Consider the following 16687-nt stretch of genomic DNA (forward strand, 5'->3'; position numbering starts at 1 on the left):
AATGATGTTGTTATTAAATGTACAATGATCTGTGGGATGTAGTCACTACATTACATTATACCTAATGTAGATATAGTAATAATGATTTTGCTATTATATGTACATTGATCTGAGGGAACTGATCAGCGTATTACATTATATCCAATGTAGATGTACTATGAATGACGTTGTTGTTAAATGTACATTGATCTGTGGGAAGGAATCAGTATATTACATTATATGTAATGTGGATATAGTACTAATGATATTGTTATTAAATGTAGGTACCTTGATCTCTGGGCAGGGATCAGTATATTACATTATATCTAATGTAGATATAGTAATAATGATATCGATATTAAATGTACATTGATCTGAAGGACGGGATCAGTATATTTCTATTTTCTATTTCATTTATACCAATATTCCATAGCTATTAATAATATCTATTTAATCGTTAAATAGCATACCAAATACATTTCAGTTTTCGGAGGCGGCGCAGAATTAAAAATACCCGATATACGATGCTGCCAATAACGATTTGACTGCGGTATGGGAAACCTGGTAATTAATAGATACGTCAAAAAACATTCGTATTTGTAACGATTGTATCACAAGTTGGTAGCACTTCTGATGTACATGCACTATACTGCAGTTCACAAGAGACCATACTTAACTCGCGCAACTCACTAGGTCTAGGGACATTTTTAATAACGTGTGTCATTCCTCTCTCCAGCTTGCTTTTTACTTTGCGATCATTTAAATGGTGGACAGAAATATATGATGTACGATAACTGATACACGATGACGATATGGTAAAGATACACGATACAACGAAGTTTCTATTATTTTTCAAAGAAAAAAATTATATCAGACACGTTATTAAAAATGTCCCCAAACCTACTGAGCTGCGCGAGTTAAGTATGGTCTCTCGTGAACTGCAGTATAGTTAATCCGCAATGAGTATGTTGATTCCCGTTGAATGTTGTTTACTTGAAATTATCAAATGGGTCATTTGTCTTATGTTGCCGACCCCTGAACGAGGATCTTCCTAGTAGAAGAAAAGTTTATAATTTTGCGCCGCCTCCGAAAACTGAAATGTATTTGGTATCCTATTTAACGATTAAGTAGATATTATTAATAGCTATGGAATATTGGTATAAATGAAATAGAAATTATTTGACACTTTTTAGTGCATTTCGAAGTCGGATGTTTTTTTTGTTAAAAATTAATTTATTTCACACTTTTTAGTGGAATTAGATGAGCGAAAAATATTTGTAGGATGCCGTTAGATGGTTTTCCGTTCTTAATAGTTAAGTAAGGATCAAATACAGGTGATTAATAATAAAAAAAGCAAGTACAACGAGTACCATTTTTTTTTATATGTGACTAACTTTATTATGTAATTAATAAAAACTTAACTGAACTATATTTCCCCTACCCCCCCTACCCCTTCCCCCGATTCTTCTACTGCCCCTTCCCTTCCAGGGGCTCCTCCCTCGGTTGGTCGCCCTGTCCATGCTGAGGGAGGAGCTCCTCCCTCAGTTGTAGCAATTGTTGCTCTTGTTGTTGCTGCAGCTGTTGCTGCAGCAGCTGTATTTGCCGCTGATGCTGCTCGTTCTGCTGCTGCAGCAACAGCTGCACGTCCCGCACCAATTTTTGATCCGAAAGAGAAATAAAAAAAAAATATGTATATATATTACAGGCATGTTTCTGAATCATGCAATATATGCATTTTCCAGAGTTTCTTTTAATTTTACTTGAACTCTTTTACCATTATTAAAGTTGAAATAATACTTACAATCGTTTCCAGACTGCTCCATTTTTTTTAAAATTTTATTTTTATTATTTTTTATTATTACGTTTATGTTCTGAAACAAAAATATGTAGATGTAATATTTGCAAAAAAAGATATAAGTAATAACAGTTACATTAATATTAATTAATGACTAGCGGTGGAAGATTATCGATTACAGTGGTATAGTTTTCATGTTGTATAGAACGAAAGTCACACGAACGACGACAAGACCGTATATATCGAAACACATCAATACTTTTTAAAGCGTATTAGGATAACTAACATTCAATATGTACTTCTTATATATTTTTTTATTATAATCATTGAATACGAATCCGGAAACTATTTTCAACAGTGGCTAAAATTTTTGATTATTTCAATTGCGAAATATATAAAATATGATGAACTACGTATGTTTAAACGTCGATAAAAGTGATAAAAATGACATTCGAAATGCAGTAGTACTCAAATATTTTTTTTCTTTAAATTCAAGTTGTAAAAAAAGAAATTCTAATTATTATATGCATGTGCGATTTCATACCAAGTTTACTGTCGACTAGTATAAATATATATAAAAAGAAAATTATTCGTTTGTTCCCCTATTTAATTGCATTCGTTATTTAACACCCGAACAACGTTTCTAATAGCGATAAACGGTTCCTACATTCGTATTCAGCGCACATTCAACCGTTAGAAAGCAATATTGAATATAAACATTTTAAATAGAAATAAAAGGTTTTATTGATAATAGAAAAAAAGAAAATATCTATTCATATTTGTTAACATATTTGTATTACTTTTTTATTATAATAATTGTAATAAAAATTTGTTAACAATCCAAAATCTAAAGTTAAATAATGAAAATAATAAGTTATTCTTTGATGTAATAAAAATATTTTTGTTCAAAGTAACTATAATAATACACCAACTAAATAAACCGTACCACCAGCCATTAAGAATTATTAATATATATTATTATATACAACGTATACAAAAATAAAATATTGCTCGTTTCGTACTTACCACTTGTTCGATTCACTGATCGTATGAAACTGAGCAGGAATCTCTGACTTCCAAAGGGAGAGAGGTGGTGGGGCACATTCCAGGATCGCACAAATTGTTCTCTATGTTTACATTCCTATTGGTATGTGCGTAGTAGCTTATATTGAACATAAATATTCGTAAATATTCTATTCACCTCAAATACGCAAAAACCAAACGGCGTACAGTCAATGATCGAAATATTCATACCCTCTTAACGTAGTCAAGAAATGTACAAAGTATAAGTACAGTAAGTGTAGTAAAAAGTGTCTAGTCAACGTTTAAAACAGAATACCTCATTTAAAATTGGACCAAATAACTTGAGGTTTTTTTTAATGAGAAGATACAAATTTATTTATTAAGATATGTGTTTTTGTCGTTTAAAAAAATGACAATTTGTTGAAATTGTGAAAGAAAATAGTAAAAGGCAATTTTTTTCATCTCTTTTCATGTGAGCCTATAATAAGAATTTGAGATATGTCTTTCGTAAATTCAAATAAATTGTGGGTAGGCAGAAAATTTCGTCGAAATCTGCCAATGCACTTAGAAGTTACAAATAATTAAAATTTCTGATAAAATGTGACTATTTATATTCTTAGATGAATAAAAAGTCGCGATTTCCGAAAATTTTAATTACTTGGTAGTGCTAAATACATTGACCGATCTCGATGAAATTCTCATCATACACATAACACACTTAAATTTACAAATGTCATATTTTAAATTTTCATTGCAAACTCACATAAAAAAGTTAATAAACTACTATTCTACTATTTTCTTTCACGATTTCAACAAATTGCAATTTTTTAAAACGACAAAAGCACATATCTTAGTAAATGAATGTGTATAACTTCTCAAAAAAAAACCTCAAGTCATTTGGTCCAATTTTAAATGAGGTAATCTGTTTCAAACTGTAACCGAACACTGTTTTATTACACTCAGTATACAACCTGTCGGAATACGTTTTCTTCGATAAAACGTAATGTGTCGCGATGTACTTTTACAATCCGACTCTGGTAAAAAAGTTGAAGATTATTCAGTTCGAAGAATAATGTAATAATTATAAAATTATACACTGGACATTAAACAATCTTCATTTGAACCCAATGAAGAATTTATTGGCAATATTGAAAAATTTAATTTACATAAGAAAACCTGTAAACAAAAAAAAATGAGCTTCGTGAAGCAAATAAGGCAACGTGAGATAAAATCATAACGATATAAATATACGAATCAGTGCCAAGACACATAAAACGACGCGTGGAAATGTAATTGAATATTAAGTAATGCAAATTTTAACTAAATTGCAAGTATTTCTGAATTTATGTTACATTAGATCCATTTAACATTGTCATGAGTTTTGTACTTATACCTCATTGCTTTACGTATGGAAAACGTTGATGTTCAGCGCTGACATCGTACCGTCGTATTCAATGAATGAAAAACTTATTATTGCCGCAAATTTCATTATTTTCCACTTATCACTCAATGTAACGGAAATCTACTATAAGTTGGCCTATTATTGCGATCGTCCTCACAACATAAACAAACATAGGTAGAACTCATAGATAGATCGCGTACTCAGTTGAAACGAATACATGGCACCGTTATATCTTCAATTGATTGATACTTGATTGAATCATTTGAAAATTGCTCGAAGGTAGTCGTTTTTAACTAATAATATTGAATTTTCGAAAATCCAAAACCGGCCACGTCTGCTTGGAGCAACTGGCAATTGTTTCCAAAATCCAAAACTGACCACGGCGGACAAATAATTGTTGGAGCGACAAATAATTGTTTGTAAAAACAAACCAACCGCGTCTGCTTGGAGCGACCAATAATTGTTTGTAATAAAAAACAAACTGACCACGTCTGCTTGGAGCGACAAATAATTGTTTGTAAAAAAAGACAAACCGACCACGTCTGCTTGGAGCGACCAATTGTTTCTAAAATAAACAAAAAACCAACCAACCACGTTTGCTTGAAGCGATGGGTAGACCTACAAAACATGCATCCCGTATAAGGAAGTATCATGCGAATGAATCAAACGACGCCACGCAATTACGTCTGTACAAAAATTGCAAAAGAAATACAGAAACACGATGTCATGACACTATTAACGAACGCCATTTGAGATTATCTGCAATGCGAAAATATATGCGTTCAAAATTATTGCGTGAAACGATAGAGGAGAAAAAACGTCGCCTAACCATAATTTATAATCGTTTAAAGAACGAATCTGTCGAAGAACGATCACATAGGCTTAGATTAATCAGTAGGCGCCTAGCAAACGAATCTGCTGAGGAACGGTCACGTAGATTGAGATTAATCCATAGACGCTTAGCGAACGAATCTGCTGAGGAACGGTCACGTAGATTGAGATTAATCCATAGACGCTTAGCGAACGAATCTGCTGAGGAACGATCACGTAGATTGATGTAAATCCACGGACGTTTATCCAATCAATGTATCGAAGAACGTTCACATCGTCTAATGCTCATGAAAAATCGTAATCGTAAAGTATTTTTAAGGGAAAGTACCGAATCAAAAACCACACGTTTAAGAGATATGCGCGAACGAGCTAAAAACCAAAGGAAAGAACGTTTCCTCCAGAAAGATTACTTTGAATCGGCTATTAATATTTTTGCTGATGTACCGTGTGCGGTGTGTTGCAAGACTTTATATCCGAAGCAACGCTTTACACACGCAGCCTTTGTCTGATCTAATTCCTGCAAATCTAATGGAATCAGAGAAGATAACAATATGTTCAGATAAATCACAGATAAATCATCTTAAAAAGCACAAAGTTCCATCACAGGCATTTTGGAATAAAATGGAACTAATGTCTGTACCTCAGGAGATAGCAGATTTATCGGAAATCGAGAAACAAATGTTGTGCAGAATAGTGCCGTTTCTTGAAATCATGAAAATTCAAAATCGCTTCAGTCAGGTGCAAAGGTCAGGTAGTCCTATTTGCCCGCGATGTGTTCGAAGTAGCCGAGCAACTTCCAGTCCAATCAAACCATACCGGTGTAATGATTGTAGTGGAAAGTTACGAAAATTTGGAGCGACAGCGACAATTTAAAATAGATGTTGGAAAGCTACGGGTAGCCTTACAATGGCTATTACAAAATAATGCTTTGTACAAAGACGTACAACCATATTTTTCAAACATTACCAGTAATATTTTCGAAATAGCTCATGTCATTGAACAGCCGGCTATGGTAACAGAGGAAATTGAAATTGCACAAAGAAATACTGAACCAAACAGTAGATTTGTAGACGTTGGTCAGAATGTAGCTATTTTACGAGGCACGTTTCATCAAGCTAGCGGTCGCTTCAGTATCGAATCTCGTGGCAAGCAGTGTACTGGCATAGCTGCAGTTGCATGTGTTGCGTTTCATTCCCTTGATCCTAGTACGTGGTGTACTAGTGATGTCGATTATGTGGTTATAGTAGGAGATAAATATTATCGTGATTGCATTGAAGCGCGAAGTATTCCTAACCCCAACGAAATCAATGTAGACTATTTAGCCGCAACTGAATTATTGCCACCTGTAACATTTAATAATAGGCGAGTCAGTATTAACGTTGACTATGAAATGTCGGTAAATGGTCACATTGATATTGATAACGGTGATGATGGATTTCCAAATTTAAAAAATGGTTTGATTACATTTTTTCAACGGTATATGTACGGAATTCTTACTGCGAATCTTACATCAATAGCCGTATCATGCAGCAACCAGTCGGAGACCACCTGTTATTGGTTGTTTGATTCCCATGCAAGAGGTCCAAAAGGATATAAAGCACCGTTACGGGGCACCTCATGCTGTATGAAATTTACTACTATTGATGTTTTACACGCCACTTTGCGTCGTAATTTGTATGCGAAACATGGCAACAGTAATGTATTAAATATCTACTCATTAACACCTGTAACAATTGCATCCGAGAGAAATAGATCTTCACTGGTAGAAAGGATGCAACATCTATCAGTTGTGACCCCACGAAATGAATCCGACGCAACACGAATTATTTTCGAAACAAGCATGTTACATTCGATTGACGAAGGTGTTCCCAACATTGATAATATCGTCTCTATCAGTAATAATAATAATAATAACACAGAAAATGACCCGATACAACTGGCAAATATACATAGAAAAACAGCGCCTCCTTTGAACCTAGAGAGGGAGAGAAGAATTGAAGAATTGTGTTGATACTTCCTGTTTCCAGATGGAAAAAATGGATTCAGAGAGCATCGTGACATCCCAATAACACCATTACATTACTTCCAAGCACGTATTCTGAGCAATGACAAACGGTTCCAACGAACAGATTATCTGTTCTTCGCATTATCTGTGGTTGAATATTACCGCGAAAAAGCTAGCATTTCAGTGTCATGTAGAATGTGCCAAGGTGAATATACTCCAGAGGGATTAGTAGACAACATACATCTCACAATGAGAAACATAAGAGGATCGGTATCATACTGGAAACGATGCTGTTCGGAATTAATCGCCATGGTCCGAAGTCTTGGACCGCCCACATGGTTTGCTACGTTCTCTTGTAATGATCTAAACTGGCCAGATATGTTGAAGGCATTACTACTATCCGAAGGTCAATCAACGACCTAACTTGAAAACCTAACGTTTGCAGATCGACTACAGTTGGTTCAGAGACACCCTGTAGTTATTGCAAGACAATTTACGTTACGCGTAAACGCGTTAATGCAGTATTTAAGAAACTCGTATTGCTTAGGCGGCGTTGTTACCGATTTTTGGTATAGAATTGAATTTCAAAATAGAGGAAGTCCACATTTGCACATGCTTATTTGGTGTGCAAACGTACCTGATTTCCTAACCAACGAAGGCCAAAACGTTATTGTGAAAATTGTATCTTGTTCATTGGAAGTCGAAAATCACGATATGAACGATATAGTTCAAAAAGTCCAAATTCATAAACATTCTCATACATGTTACAAAGATCGTAATAATCGTTCTTGTCGATTTGGATTCCCCAGACCGATAAGTGAAAGAACGATGTGCTTAGGCTCAGATGACACACTTGCCAACAACGGGCGTTTCTGCGTACTTAAGAGAACCGCAAATGAAGTTATGGTGAATAATTACAACCCAAATCTGTTAAAGCTTTGGAAAGCAAACATGGATATTCAACCATGCGGAAATATTACAGCCGTCGCATATTATATTGCTAAATACGCAAGTAAATGCGAGCCGCAGGACACAGGAAATATTATTAAAGAAGCCGTTTTACGAGCGAAACGCCGAAACGATACCATCCGAAATCAATTATTTTCGGTATCTATGGCAATTCTATCTCAACGTATGGTCAATGCCATAGAATGTGCTTATCGATTATGCCATCTGCCTCTTAAAATGAGCTCGCGAAAAGCTGTATTTATAAACAGCTGTCGGCCTGAGCAGAGATATAGAATTCTGCGATTTGAAGAAAATGGAACATCATTTTTCAATAACATATTCGATCGTTACGTAAAGAGGCCAGACAACCTAGAAAACTTGAGTTTAGCCGAATTTGCTGTCCGATATGAAACAGTTTCAAGTGAAATATGGACAGAAGAAGATGGCGACGCTGAACTTAGAACTGACGATGAAGAAATTTCGAGATCGAAGTTTATAAAATTAAAGGACAATACCCGAATGCGAATAAGAAATAAACCAGCTGTACTCCGCCACCGATATTATACCCTGAACAGTGATAGAAAAGGATACTTCTATAACTTAATACAGTATAGACTCGTTATAAGCAAAACGCTCGGGACCGGACTTTTGCTTATAACGTGTAGTTCCACCATTGTTTGATATTTGCCGACTGCTTCGAACGTAGAAAAGGACAGCGAGTGAAAAAGAGGACGGAGCGAAAACAAACCGTTCTATGTCAGTGAGGCAACAACGTAAGTTTGTTATTTATCATTTTTTTTCTATAAAACTTTTTCCATGATATTTCTGACATTTTTGTAATTAAAATGATACCAAACACGATATAATTCGGACCATATTTACTGTGTAAACTAGTTACAACCAAACGCGTTGAACACGTTAAGGGGGTAGACACGGCACGTGACCTCTCCGATTCGGGACGTCGGTATTACAGCAGTTTTTTCGTTGAGCCTGGTGGAGCCACTTGCGTGGTCTGTTACGAATTTGAAAGGTTTAATTCTCAGCTAGCGTGCGCGCAACACGATCTAGGAAGGCAACAGCGCCTCAAGTATTTTTACAAACACATTCAAACGCTCATCTCGCCAGAGGCATCGCGACAATACGGCTGAAGAACAAAATCGAAACATTGACGCGTGTTTAGAGTGAGGTGTACGGTGATCATGCTATCCTTCTTTGAACCTAAATGATAGAATTGTCCCGCTCCGGTAAATTCTGACTGACTGAACGCATGGATTTTATATAGCGCACCGTAGCACCCTTCGCTGCTGAAAAATATATGCCTACTCTGAAGAACCGAAGGAACGTGCAATCTGAGAAATTTTTTAGAAAAAGTTATTAACTTCTTTAAATAAATGTTTTTTAATTAATAAAAATATACAGGGTAAGTCATGCAATTTCTGATGGGTTATATCTTGAATTTGGTAAGAGATAGGAAAAAGCTGTTCATGTAAAAGTTCAATGGTATGATAATGTTTATTTTTCTATGACCTCATTTTCTTCGTGAATGCAACGATGCACTAAAAAAATGCAGATGCCCTTTTTATTTAAATGGAATTGCATTTTTTTCTTTACTCTTATCAACTCCTTGAAACATTCTGCATAAAAAAGTACTATTAGTACTAATAAATGGAGAGGCCTCGGCTCTTTCTCTCCTCTTCCCTCGCTACTATTCCCTCTCACTATTTTGCTGACGCGCCTATATCTAACAGTACAATATTTAAAAAACTAATATTTCGTGAGATATCTCATACTTTTCATATGTCTCATCATTCAACTTTTACATCAATAGCTTTTTCCTATCTCTTACCAAATTTAAGATATAACTCGTCCCAATTGCGTGACGCTTGTATTTTGAGAAACCTATAGTAACTTTGTTTTTACGAAACTAATAAAAAATACAAAGGAGTCAATATTCTGAGTGAATGCAAATAATTTAAATAAATAAATATCCCGTATACAACTTATATAAACGTTTGTAGAATTATTGCAAAGAGGAGGTATATTCTTCTCTTGTTATACCTCCTCTGTGAGCGAGGTTTGTTATGGGGTGCTGTGAAAAATCCAGCCGGGCGTCAGTCAAAATCTAGCGAAAAGGGACAATCTCAACATTCAGAATGAGAGAAGGACAACATGACTGTAGTGCGTCTCACTCGGCGTTGTTGCCTTTTTCGCTTGCTTTCGCTTGCCATACGCTAAAAACGCTCACCTTTACACACGTATAACTTCTGAACCGATGGATTCCGCGCCTTAAAACTAGGATTTTTAGATTCTACTCGTTAAATACTTCAAGAAGATAGAAAAAAAAGGCCATAATTTTTGGGCCTCTGAGGTAAAGTTTACCCTTAATTTGGAATAAAGAATGTACTGAAGATAATAAGGTGTAATATTTCGTTACATTAAACATACTTCCAGATATGTCTTGTAAGAAAGTAACTGCATTCAATTTCCAAATATTTTTCTCTCTAACCATCAACTGTCAAATGTTACAAATAACTATTTGACCTTAGTTATGAGACAAGCGTATTGTTGTTTCATTTTATTCAATTAAGGTGATGAGAACCGCTGAAATCAATTGGAGGCTATAGAAATGGTAGATGTGAATAGATTTCACAGCAATAGTAATATACCTTTAATACACAAAACTATTTACCAAATAATGTTAAGTATATCAAACATTTGATTTTGGCTGCAACTTAATTATTTATTAATAAAACTGTATTATATGCTCCTCTTACTGCAGTAAATAGATAGATATTACTTTGCAATGAGAATGATACGCACCATGTCATGCCGTATTGTCAAGCACTCATGCACTACTAATGAAACAAAGCAAACCAGTACATTTGCGTAATTAGGCAATATTATTGTATCTTTAGTCCTATTACATGCAATACGTGGATGAATGATCCTCTGGTATCTTAATGACCACCATGTAAATATTCCTCTACTCTAACCTATACCTGTCAAACGATATACATAATTTAGTAATCTTACAATTAGTTGTTCTATGAAACAAGTTTTCTACGCACCGTGCTAAGTCGGATTGTCAAAAACTGGACATCTCGTTTCTTGCACTATTTTGTTAAAAAATATAAAAATGTTGCGCACAAGACTCAATAAAAATTCCACGTATACATTAAATCACTTCTAAATTTAATATTTTTGACCATGAATGTAATCACATACTTAAGCATGCATACTCATTGAAATAGCATAGGAATTTGTATCGACGAACGATACCACCATCTGTCGACTCTTATAAGCAACGAATTTAAAACATGCGGCGTCCAAATGGCACGAATCCAAATGTGACGACGTACAAACGGCATCGCGTCCAAAAGGCACGGCATCCAAAAGGAACGCGTCCAATCGGTCCGGCGTCCAAAAGGAACGCCTCCAATCGGCACGGCGTCCAAAAGACACGCGTCCGATCGGGACCGTCCAATCGGTCTACGACCAAGAGGGACACCCCCCATTTCATGGCAACATCATTAGTACTATAACTACATTACATATAATGTAATGTACTGATCCCGTCCCACAGATCAATGTACATTTAATAACAACATCATTCCTACTATATCTACATTGGATATAATGTAATAAACTGATCCCTCCCCACAGATCAATGTACATATAATAACAATATCGTTATTACTATATCTACATTAGATATGTAATATGCATTTAATAACAATATCATTATTACTATATCTACATCGGATACAACGTAATATACTGATTCCTTCCCAAGGGTCACTGCACATATAATAACAATATCATTCTTACTACATCTACATTGGATATAATGTAATATACTGATTTATTCCCACAGACCAGTGTACATTCAATAACAATATCATTAGTACTATATGTACATTACATATAATGTTGTATACTGATACCTTCTCACAGATCAATGTACATTTAATAACATCATTCATACTATATCTCCATCGGATATAATCTAATATACTGATCCCTTCCCACAGATCAATGTACATATAATAGCAATAACGTTATTACTAAATCTACATTATATATGTAATATACATTAAATAACAAATCATTATTACTATATCTACGTCGATAATAACGTAATATACTGACTCCTCCACAAGGATCAATGTAGATGTAATAACAATATCATTGGTACTATATCTACATTACATATGAGGTAATATACTGATTCCTTCCTACAGATCAGTGTACATGTAATAGCAATATCTTTATTACTATATCTACATTAGATATGTAATATGCATTTAATAACAATATCATTATTACTATATCTACATCGGATACAACGTAATATACTGATTCCTTCCCAAGGGTCACTGCACATATAATAACAATATCATTCTTACTACATCTACATTGGATATAATGTAATATACTGATTTATTCCCACAGACCAGTGTACATTCAATAACAATATCATTAGTACTATATGTACATTACATATAATGTTGTATACTGATTCCTTCCCACAGATCAATGTACTTATAATAGCAATATCATTATTACTATATCTACAGCGGTTGTACCGTAACATACTGATACCTTCCCACAGATCAATGTACATGTAATAACAATATCATTGGTACTATATCTACATTGGATATAATTTAATATACTGATCCCTTCCCACAGATCAATGTACATTTAATAAGAATATCGTTTTTATTATATCTACATTAGGTATAATGTAATATTCTGATTACTTCCCACATATCAATGTACATATAATAGCAATAACGTTATTACTATATCTACATTAGGTATAATGTAATATAGTGATTACGTGCCACAGATCAATATACATTTAATAGCGATATCATTATTACTATATCTACATCGGTTGTAACGTAATATACTGAACGCTTCCCACTGATCAATGTACATATAATAGCAATATAGTTATTACTATATCTACATTAGATATGTAATATACATTTAATAACAAATCATTATTACTATATCTACATCAGTTATAACGTAATATGCTGATTCCTTCCCGAGGATCAATGTACACATAATAACAATATCATTAGTATTATATCTACATTACATATAATGTAATATACTGATCTCGTCCCACAGATCAATGTACATGTAATAACAATATCATTAGTACTGTATCTACATTGGATATAATGTAATATACTGATCCCTTCCCACAGATCAATGTACATATAGTAGCAATATCGTTATTACTATATCTACATTGTGTATGATGTAATATAGGGATTACATCCCACAGATCAATGTACATTTAATAACAACATCATTCATACTATATCTTGTAACGTTTTAGTCTTTTGCTACTTTTTACGAAGGAGAGTGAACGCGAGTAGTACGAGCGTACGATTTCCCCTACGATTCTCAAGGAGTGGTTCGCGTTGGCTGCGTGTTCGCGAAGGCAGAAGGTACGGTGAAGTCAGTAATGAGACGTAGGTTTGCGGTGTAACAAAATACTGATTTATTCAACAAAAAAAATAATAGTGACTGGAGTATGGCAAAAGAGCCTATCACAGAATGGTGGAAGCACCGCAAATATTATGGCAGTTTACGCGTTTAAACATCTACTAGATGTTCAATCGACGCGCTTATCATAAAAATACAACATACACTGGACCTGACTAGATTGATCGTCAATAGTTCGTACCAAGCACGCAGATCGGATTTACACGAATCGGAAATGTAATACAAGAATGGTAGCGCAAAAGAAAATATTTCAACCAGTCGAGCGACTTTAACGCGACTCAAAAAAAAACTCAGTCTTCTTTTATACGGAAAAATGACTGATTGAATAACGCACCTTAAGAGCCGCGGAATAATTATTATTGAGTAAAATATAATCTAAGAAAATAGAAGGAAATATAACGCAAAGAAAAGATCTCAACCAGTCGAGCGACTTTAACGCGACTCAAAAATTTCAGTCTTCTTTTATACGGAAAAATGACTGGTTGAATAACGCATTTTAAGAAAATATAAGAAAATATACGAAAATATAAAAGAATATACCAAAAAGTACCAGAACGCAATACCGTGACTCTAATCAAAATGCGAAAGGTAATATACACACGACGGTTACAAAATTTCGTCGGTCGTCTACGATTTAAACGCCTTTCACCAAGGACGAGTTATTGTTCGCTCGATTCGTCTTGAAAACATGCACTGAAATCACGACGCACGAAGGTCGCGTGATCGTGCAACGCGTAGGCAAAAAAAAGAACGTTTAAGTTTACTAACCGTACAGCGAAATATTATCTTTTACGCGCCTCTCAAATCGCAGAATGGCGAGCCAGTGGATTCCGAGGATACTTCTGGTCCAGCGAGGTTTTCACCTGCGAACCTCAGATCGACAGGGGCACTGACTTCACGATTTCACTCACAATCAAAGGATGAGAAGGTCGCGCACTAAGTCCGACCCTCGACTCCTTTGCAGATTGAAATACGTGACTTTAAGAGTATCCGATAACGGTGGATTTGCCGGAATCCGTCAACGTTCTTCCTGTCGTACACGGCGTACTCAAGGAAGAAATTAAGACTGCCAAGAGCGAGATCACGGCCCTCCAAATTGCAATGTAAAATTGCCAGAGCACAAGCAAAACAATGATGACACGACTAGGTTTCCCTAGGAATCAACGACGTCTCGGATATGCCTGTGTAGAGCGATCTTTCGAGGGTGCTGAGTCCCAAGATAGAAGGCCACTACTAAATGAAAGGGAGAAGTCCAAGCTCGGGCTCTAGTCACGACTTGCTGGATCGCAATCTTAAGACGGTTGTCTCTAGGAAGAGAGCCGTAGACGAAAGCGTCCGTTCTGCTTGTCGTTTGGGACCAGAGTGTCGATTGATGGATCGACACTGAACTCCTTCGATCCGGCGTTCGAAGGAGGCGATGCGCGCACGCGCTCCATTATCATGAATAAGTGGAGATAGCACGTACCCAAGAAAAAATCTATGCTACTTTGTACTGTACTATGTAATTGTACAAATGTACGGTTACAATCTACATTGGATATAATGTAATATACTGATCCCTGCCCACAGATCAATGTACATATAATAGCAATATCATTGGTACCATATCTACATTGGATATAATGTGATATACTGATCCCTTCCCACAGATCAATGTACATTTAATACCAATATCATTAGTACTATATCTACATTAGATATGTAATGTAGATTTAATAAAAATATCATTATTACCGTATCTACATTAGGTATAATATAATATACTGATTCCTTCTCACAAATCAATGTACATTTAATAACAATATCATTGGTACTATATCTACATTCCATAAAATGTAATATACTGATTCCTTCCCGAGGATCAATGTACATATAATAACAATATCATTAGTACTATATCTACATTGCATATAATGTAATATACTGATCCCTTAATACAGATCAATGTACATGTAATAACAATATTATTGGTACTATACCTACATTTGATATGTAATGTACATTTAATAACGAATCATTATTACTATATCTACATCGGTTATAACGTAATATTCTGATTCCTACCCAAGGATCAATGTACATATAATAACAATATCAATGGTACTATATCTACATTACATATGATGTAATATACTGATCCCTTCCCACAGATCAATGTACATTTAATAACAACATCATTCATACTATATCTACATTACATATAGTGTAATATACTGATTCCTTCCCACAGAGAAATATACATATAATAACAATATCATTAGTACTATATCTACATTACATATAATGTAATATACTGATTCCTTCGGACAGATCAATGTATATTTATGAACAACATCATTCATACTATATCTACATAGGATATAATGTAATATACTGGTTTGTTCCCACGGAGCACAGAGATTTAATAACAATATCATTAGTACTATATCTACATTAGATATAATGTAATATACTGATCCCTTCCCACAGGTCAAGGTACCTATATTTAATAATGTTACGTCCGGGTTCATTTTCATAAACCCGACCTTGCGTTCCTCATCGGGTGCGCTGCACTTGGAAACTCTCCACGTGAGGGGCGCAAGGAAGGGCCTTACTAATTTATTTTTTCTCCTGGTTACCTGTTAGCGCTCCTCCGATCTTGTGCTCTTCCGTCGGGTGTGTGTGCACTTGGAAGTGATTCCTCACGGAGAACACAAGAAAAGAGTTTGAGATTAAAATTATAATTTTCCTTTTTCTTTTCTCTTGTTAGTTTCAATAGTTTAACCGTCAATATACCAAGTTTGTGTACCTCGCCAGTGCGAAGCACTTGGGGATAATCCCAGGCGAGGCACACAAAGGAGGCTATATTTACTTCTTTCAAATAATACGAGTCAACCTTTACTTGGGATGATTGCCTAGTCGAAACTACGCAGCGACAAAAACTTTGGAAGTCGAAACCGTTTAGGGAGAGGTATCATAAACATCCTTCGCCGCGCGGTTAAGCAGTGCGACGCAGTTGGAAATTTCCCAACTTAACTGTGCAACATAAAGAAGAAGTTTCTTCTATTTTATTAGCGAGGTACCTCTCATACCTGCGAAGCATGCGTCAGCCGGTCCTTCCACCAAAGAATGAATGCAATTAAGAACGAAAGTGATTGGAATTGAACGAAATGAAACTGTTTGAATGATATTGGAATGC

At 35.1% G+C, this 16687-nt stretch overlaps 1 long non-coding RNA gene across 1 annotated transcript; it reads right to left on the reverse strand.

Annotated features, from left to right (window-relative positions):
- Positions 1–10649: 10649 nt before the first annotated feature.
- Positions 10650–11298, reverse strand: LOC143305349 (uncharacterized). The gene is made up of 3 exons (XR_013062222.1): positions 11052–11298; positions 10804–10982; positions 10650–10708 (listed from the first exon to the last, which is right to left on the reverse strand). It is a non-coding gene; the product is annotated as an uncharacterized LOC143305349 (long non-coding RNA).
- Between the last annotated feature and the right edge of the window lie 5389 nt (positions 11299–16687).

The sequence above is a fragment of the Osmia lignaria genome, chromosome 5, assembly GCF_051020975.1.
Source record: "Osmia lignaria lignaria isolate PbOS001 chromosome 5, iyOsmLign1, whole genome shotgun sequence".
In the NCBI taxonomy this organism is placed as follows: Eukaryota; Metazoa; Arthropoda; class Insecta; order Hymenoptera; family Megachilidae; genus Osmia; species Osmia lignaria.